General features: G+C 45.7%; 1 long non-coding RNA gene across 1 annotated transcript; it reads left to right on the top strand.

The window, feature by feature from the left end:
- Positions 1–665: 665 nt before the first annotated feature.
- On the top strand, positions 666–5,417 carry LOC129050221 (uncharacterized). The gene is made up of 3 exons (XR_008513822.1): positions 666–795; positions 1,468–1,537; positions 5,249–5,417. It is a non-coding gene; the product is annotated as an uncharacterized LOC129050221 (long non-coding RNA).
- Positions 5,418–8,123: the final 2,706 nt, after the last annotated feature.

Here is an 8,123-nt window from a genome sequence, read left to right as displayed (position 1 = left end):
ACCCTGCCGTCAGGAATGCTTTCTATTTTCTTTGGTACCCTCTGCTGGGCTGCTTTTTTTTGGTTTGTTTTAATTTTTTTAAAAAATAGGTGAGCCAGGCAAGGTGCAATGTGACTATAGTCCCAGCTACTTGAGAGGATGACTTGAGCCCAGGAGTTCAAGTCCAGCCTGGGCAACATAACCAGACCCTGTCTCTAAAAAAAAAAAAAAAAAAGAAAAAATTAAAAAAATAGGTGAATATAATTTTTAGAGCAAGTGTTCACTTTTTTTTTTTTTTTTTGGGACAAAGTCTCGCTCTGTTGTCCAGTCTAGAGTGCAGTGGCACGATCTCTTATCACTGCAAGCTCCGCCTCCTGGGTTCACGCCATTCTCCTGCCTCAGCCTCCTGAGTAGCTGGGACTACAGGCGCCCGCCACCAAACCTGGCTAATTTTTTTGTATTTTTTTTAGTAGAGACAGGGTTTCACCGTGTTAGCCAGGATGGTCTCGATCTCCTGACCTTGTGATCCTCCCGCCCCCGCCTCCCAAAGTGCTGGGATTACAGGCATGAGCCACCGTGCCCGGCCCAAGTGTTCACTTTTTAAAAAACTCCTCAAGGAATAAGTGACTTTCCTTTCACGAAAGAGTAAAACTAATGTCCTTTCTTGCCTCTTTCACCCCAGCAGGCGTGTATCCAGTAGATGTTTTGGAAGATGATCCTGACGCACATCAGGAAGCAGCTCTGGCTTACTATGCCTCACTTAGGGAAGGGGCTGGGGCCCCGTCTGAGGTTTTCTGTCTTCCCACTGGGGAGAAGGTATGTGTGATCTTCCTTGGTGAAGAGCTCTGTAAAATCTAATTCACAGAGTAGAATGTTATTGAAAGAATATAATAGATTAAAAAAAAAAAAAAACATTCTGGAGTGAGTATTAGAATAAGCGCACCCTCAGAAACAGAATGAATCCTGCGTTGGGATTCTGGAGTCCAGAGTTGCCAGGCAGTGAGCCAGACAGCCTGTGTGAATGTCTACCACTGACTTACTAGCTGTGTGACCTTGAGCAAGTGTCTTAACCTCTCTGGTCTTGGTATTGTCATCTGTAGACTGGGGACAATAACAGCACATACCTTATAGTGTGGTTATGAGAATTAAGTGAGATACTGTGTGCTATGCCCAGCTACCTCGGTTTCCCCATTTGTAAATGAGGGGATTGGTTGGTCTTCAGTCTCCAAGGTTTGATTCAGTTCTAAAACTTTGTGATTTGGAATGAAGTTATATCAGTTTTGATTTTTAGCACTGATACAATTCTATGCATTTTGAGTAGGGACTGAAAAGCAACAGAGAGAAATGAAAACCATTTGTTAGGACAGTAGGATTGTGGGTGAAATATTAAAATTGTGTTACTTTTAAGATCTTTATTTCCCTCCCCGCAGTAAGTAAAAAGAATATGTAAATTTTAGTCAATACCTATGTCAGCTACCTTTCTTTCAGATTTGAGGCTGATCTGTTGAAAGAGACAAAGTTTTCTTGTTTTATACGGATACAGTTTCACTCATACCAGGTATTGTTATCTGGCGGGCAAAGTTGGTTGAGAAAGACAGGGTTTTATTTGCACTGAAGTTGTTCCTGAGTTAATGAAAACAATGGCTTGCACAGTTTATTGTGTGGCTTCCTTGAGATTTTGGAGATGCTAGCTCTCAGTCATTCCCTGAAGAATCCAGCGCTCATCGGTGATCAAAAGCCTCCACGTTTTTGATCTGCAGACGGAGGTCGCTTTCCTCACACGCTTCTAGCGCCCCCTAGTGGCTATTAAGCCAAAAAGGCAAAAGCTCGGTCAAGGCTAGGGGCTGTCTTAGTGAGCCAGTGTGGTGAGGGGCAGAGTTGCATGGAGTGTGGGGGTGCTAGGTCATCTCGGAAGTGGGGAGAATTACAAGAGTTAGCCCTGAAGTACTTTAGGATGGAGTTTCAATCATCTGCATTTATTTCACACTTATTTATGGATTACATTACTTTCACCCCACCCCAATATGTAGTACGCTCAGTGAGTGAAGAATTTTAGCGTTATTAGTGACAACATAAAGACAGCTACTAAAATTAAGTTGTTTTAATGTGATAGAAATGTGAAATGACTTTACACCTATTTCCTGTTTCCCTTTCTAAAAAAAGGAAATTTTGGCTGGGTGCAGTGGCTCAACACCTGTAATCCTAGCATTTTGGGAGGCAGAGGTGGGCGGATCACCTGAGGCCAGGAGTTCGAGACCAGCCTGGCCAACATGGTGAAACCCCATCTTTACTAAAAATAATTTTAAAAAAAATTTAGCCAGGTGTGGTGGTGGGCGCCTGTAATGCCAGCTACTTGGGAGGCTGAGGCAGGAGAATCACTGGAACTCAGGAGGTGGAGGCTGCAGTGAGCCGAGATCACACCACTGCACTCCAGCCTGGGCAACAAGAGTGACTCTGTCTCAAAAAAAAAAAAAGAAAGAAAGTTTCATGAAAACAATCATTTGATTTCCTACTCTTTTACTATTTTTGTAGTTAATAACAAATGGGAGGCCGGGCGCGGTGGCTCACACCTGTAATCCCAGCAGTTTGGGAGGCTGAGGTGGGCAGATCACGAGGTCAGGAGATCCAGACGATCCTGGCCAACATGGTGAAACCTCGGCTCTACTAAAAATACAAAACATTACCTGGGTGTGGTGGCACGTGCCTGTAATCCCAGCTACTCAGGAGGCTGAGGCAGGGGAATCGCTTGAATATGGAAGGTGGAGATTGCAATGAGCTGAAATCGCGCCACTGTGCTCCAGCCTGGGCAACAGACGGAGACACCATCTCAAAAAAAAAAAAAAAAAAAAAAAAAAGAAAGAAAGAAAGAAAGAAATGGGAGCCATCTCCTGCCATTTAGGATGTTGAAATAGTCTAATTTGGAATAGTATTGGACCTCCTCATTGCTTTTCGAAGGTTTAACTTTTCTTTTTGAATGCAGAGAAGTTTTTCAAAATAAAGAGAAAGATAAGGAAGTAGTTTGAACGTACATCATGTCATTTCACTTTGGTCCTCCTAAAAATATTTGCTTTTGATAATTAACTCTTTTTCCAGTCTTGAAATTGTCCTATCACATTTAAGATACAATAATATTAATAGTTATCGATTTTTCTGATTATAAAACAGTACATGCTTGTCGTTTAATATTTAGGAACTGTTACAAAGGATGGAGAAAGTAAAATCTTCCATAGTTAACTGCTGTGAGCATTTTGATGCGTTTGCTTTTGACTTTTGTATTTTTGCATTTCTTAAAACATAGGTGAGATTACTCTTTGAATACAATGTGGTTTATAACAAGCACCCTTTCTTTTTCTTTTTTCTTTCTTTCTTTTTTTTTTTTTTTTGAGGCAGGGTCTCTGTCTGTTGCCCAGCCTGGAGTAAAGTGGTGTGATCACAGCTCACTGCAGCCTCCACCTCTCAGGCTCAAGCGATCCTCCCACCTCAGCCTCCCGAGTAGCTGGTACTACAGGCATGTGCCACCATGCCCAGCTAATATTTTATTTTCTGTAAAGATGGGGTCTCACTATGTTGCCCCAGTTGCTTTCAAAGTCTTGGGCTCAAGTGATCACTGAGGCCTCCCAAAGTGCTGGGATTACAGGCATGAGCCATTGCACTCAGCTGTTTTTCTGTGTTGATCCAATGCTTTGTAAACGTTGGGTTTAATGGCCTGTAACAGCTGACTTGTGGATGAACCATGTTGCACACAACCTTTTGGGAGGGCCAGCTTGGGGACTCTTCATTAAAGTGTCGCCGAAGACCAAGACATTTATAGGTTGCTAGATTTGTTAAGAAATAGTTCTCTGAAACTGTGGAGGCCTGCTGTCAACTTATTTGAAACAAAGTTTTGCTCTTGTCACCCAGGCTGGAGTTCAGTGGCACTATCTCGGCTCACTGCAACCTCCACCTCCCAGGTTCAAGCGATTCCTCTGCCTCAGCCTCTCGAGCAGCTGGGATTACAGGCGCTGGCCACCATGCCCGGCTGATTTTTTTTTTGTATTTTCAGTACAGACGGGACTTTGCCATATTGGGCAGGCTGGTCTTGAACTGCCGATCTCAGGTGATCCGCCCGCCTCGGCCTCCCAAAGTGTTGGGATTACAGACATGAGCCACCGCGCCTGGCCGCTATCAACTTTTAACAAGCAACCTGCCTGCCTAGCTCAGCCAATGTGTTCTTTTGTAATTTTCTTATACCGTTCTTGGTTTTTAAAACAGACTTGGTGCCAGAGCACATTGACCTTTTTCATTTGATGACCACAAAGAGGGCTTTGGATGTGGGCACTTGGGAGAAGCCTCTGGGACAATCTCAGTATTAGAGACACTGGTTTCCGTCTCATATAACAAACAAGTGCCCAGAGTTGAGCTTCTCTGTCCCAGGGCTGACAGGGAGCCTAGACTGGGCCTGTAGGGCCCAGAGAATGTGTACATTTCTTTTCCTTTCTTTCTTTTTTTTTTTTTTGAGATAGGGTCTCACCCTGTTGCCCAGACTTGAGTGCAGTGGCACGACCTCGGCTCACCGTAACCTCCGCCTTCCAGTCTCAAGCGATTCTCCTGCCTCAGCCTCCCAAGTAGCTAGGATTACAGGCATGTGGCACAACCGCCCGGCTAATTTTTGTATTTGTAGTAGAGATGGGGTTTCACTATGTTGACCAGCCTGGTCTTGAACTCGTGACCTCAAATGATCCAACTGCCTTGACTCCCAAAGTCCTGGGATTACAGGCATGAGCCACTGCGCCTGGCCAAAGGTGTGCATTTCTTGAGACTGCTTGCTGGACTGAGCCAGGGCAGCAGGCAGCCTGAGTGGCATCCCGGGTGGAGGCGGGCACGTCCCAGGCTGTGTCCATACAGTGGCCACCTGGGAGAAGAGATGGGCCGGTGGGCAGATTGGGATCCAGAAAGCTGCTGCGGTAGGAAGCATTTGGAAGGGAGAGCCGAATGGTGATTGGCCGACAAGTAGGTGTCTAGTTGACACATGGATAGATGGACGTGTGGACATGGGGAAGAAAAGGTGTGCTGGGTGGGAGATGGGAGAAGAAGTTTTTGAAATTCCCCTTGTGTTTAGCTCAGCATGGGGAAGGTTTCCATTTTTTGTGATGTCTGTGTTCTGTCAAATTAAGCCTGTGTTCCGTGCAACAGTGTTCTTTCAATGCATACCATGCTAATTAATGTTAAGTAAATTCCCATGCCTGTATTATGATGAAATAACAAAACGGTTATTTTATTATTTTTTCAGGTGAAACGTGAAGCTTCATATGTCTGCTTTTGCACGGTGCACCGTGATGAACCTCAACATAAGATACTGGTTTTGGTTAATCCCCAAGACACAAAGACAGGTTGGTGGTTATTAATGGATTTCAAAAAACAGGCATCTTGACTTCATCATATACAATGGATGGAATCAAACCCCTAGGAGATGATGGTTGTGCTCATAGGCTGAACTTAGAAGGACATGAAAACAGAACTGATTTATTTTCAGCTTTTAGGGATCCAGCAGTGCATTCATATTTCTGTTTATTGACATATATATTGTTGTTGGGTTTTTTTTTTTTGTTGTTGTTTTTTTTTTGAGATGGAGTCTCGCTGTGTCACCTAGGCTGGAGTGCAGTGGTGCGATCTTGGCTCACTACAACCTCCGCCTCCTGGGTTCAAGCGATTCTCCTGCCTCAGCCTCCTGAGTAGCTGGGACTACAGGCACCTGCTACCACGCCCGGCTAATTTTTTGTATTTTTAGTAGAGACGGAGTTTCACTGTGTTAGCCAGGATGGTCTTGATCTCCTGACCCTGTGATCTGCCCGCCTTGGCCTCCTAAAGTGCTGGGATTACAGGCGTAAGCCACCGTGCCCAGCCTTTTTGTTTTGTTTTTTGACATAATCTTGCTCTGTTGCCCAGGCTGGAGTGCAATGGTGCAATCTTGGCTCGTTGCAACCTCTGCCTCCCAGGCCCAAGCGATTCTCCTGCCTCAGCCTCCTGAGTAGCTGGGACTATGGGTGTGCCACCACGCCTGGCTAATTTTTTTGTATTTTTAGTAGAGATGGGGTTTCATCATGTTGGTTAGGCTGGTCTTGAACTCCTGAGCTCAAATGATCCTGACCACCTTGGCCTCCCAAAGTGCTAGGATTACAGGTGTGAGCCACCACGCCCGGCCTCTATATTTGTTTTTGTGTTAAAGACACTAGAACTGCCTGTTGCCCACAGCAGCAGGCTGCAGAGCTGCTTTCGAGGTTGCCGTTCTTGTTAACAACAGTGCACAGAATTGCAAGTTCTGAGTCAGGTCCTTTTGTTGGAGTGTTGCCACAGTCCTGTGCAGGCAGGGGACCATTCTCATCTCCTACATTGAGACAAGGACATGCGGCCTCTGAGTGGTGGAGTAACTGGCCTAAGACCACACAGTTAGGGCATGGTAGGGACTTTTTTTGCAAGGTGATGACTGGGTGGGGTTTTGTGTCTGGTGGTGAAGTTGAGGTAATCTGTAACTCATTCATTCTTCCTCTGTGTTATGGAGAGACCATTCGTGGCTGGATTTCAGATCCTCGGAGTGAGTCCTCTGGAGAAGAGGCACCACCAGGCTCCATGGCATCTGGGGCAGGGGCCTGGGGGCCATGGCAGTGGGCAGTGTGAGGTGGGGAGCAGAGAAGGGGTGCAGCCCGTCTGTCCTCCCTGAGAAGAAGTGAAGGAACTCGTTTCAGTGAGGGCTCTCAATTTAATTTTAATCCTATGCAGGAATTTTCTCCTCTATTATACCTATGTTTTATCTTGTGTTTTGCAGATCTCTTACAATGGCTGAGTATTGCTTTCCTAATAAGAAATAATAATAATACATCTTAATTGGTGACATGGTTTGGCTGTGTCCCTGCCCAAATCTCATCTTGAATTGTAGCTCCCATAATTCCCAGGTGTTGTGGGAGGGACCTGGCAGAAGATAATTGAATCATGAGGGCAGTTTCCCCCATACTGTTCTTGTGGTAGTGAATAGGTCTCACAAGATCTGATGGTTTTATTTTTTTATTTTTTTTATTTTTTGTGGGGGATGGAGTTTTGCTCTTGTTGCCCAGGCTGGAGTGCAGTGGCACAATCTCGGCTCACTGCAACTTCCACCTCCCGGGTCAAGTGGTTCTCCTGCCTCAGCGTCTTGAGTAGCTGGGACTACAGGTGTGTAGCACCACGCCCAGCTAATTTTTGTATTTTTAGTAGAAACGGGGTTTCACCGTGCTGGCTAGGCTGGTCTCGAATTCCTGACCTTAGGTTATCTGTCCGCCTCGGTCTCCCAAAGTGCTGGGATTACAGGCGTGAGCCACCGTGCCTGGCTGATCTGATGGTTTTGTAAGGGGTTTCTGCTTTCGGTTGGCTCTCAAGCTCTCTTGCCTGCAGCCGTGTAAGACAGGCCTTTTGCCTTTTACCGTGATTGTGAGGCCTCCCAAACCATGTGGAACTGTGAGTCCATTAAACCTCTTTTTCTTTATAAATTACTCAGTCTCGGGTATGTCTTTATCAGCAGCATGAAAACGGACTAATACTATTGGTCAGCCCTCCTTCGATGATGTGGTATCTGGTGAAAGTTTGGGGTTATGGATCTTTTACTATTTCTGCAAATGGGGGCCTCCTTCAGCTTCCAGCTTCCTTAGACATAGACCTTTGCCTGTCACCTGCATGTCCGTCTGGCACCTGTACTCAGAGGATGCCCCGCATGGTGTGTGTCACAAAGCCCAAGGTGACATCTTTGGGGCAGGCTATTCTGCACGTCCTCAAGGCCTCTGTCTTTGCTAAACGTGAAACTCAAGTGTGCTTAGCTAGCTGTGTGGGAGTTTTCAGCATGCTGGCAAAGCCGCCTCATTGCTTCAGGGCTGGAGGTGGCTGAGATGTGTGTGAGAGCTCTCTGTCAAGGTTCAGGGTGCTTCCTACCTCCGTCTGGTGGAGCCTTGGCTGTTGTGAACAGAGGGCCTATGAGAACCTCAGGCCTTTGATATTGCCTTGGATTTGTGACTCTACCACCAAGTCGCTGAAAGTACCAAGATGTACCCACATGAACCCTTCAGTGCACAGATTGTCAAAAACTCTAAGAATATTGTTTGCCCATTTTAAGAAAATGCTCACATATCAGCTGCCCCACC

This window comes from Pongo abelii, chromosome 16 (genome assembly GCF_028885655.2).
Source record: "Pongo abelii isolate AG06213 chromosome 16, NHGRI_mPonAbe1-v2.0_pri, whole genome shotgun sequence".
NCBI classification, from domain to species: domain Eukaryota; kingdom Metazoa; phylum Chordata; class Mammalia; order Primates; family Hominidae; genus Pongo; species Pongo abelii.
Note: the sequence above shows the minus strand (reverse complement) of the source record. Positions and strands in the feature narration are given on the sequence as shown.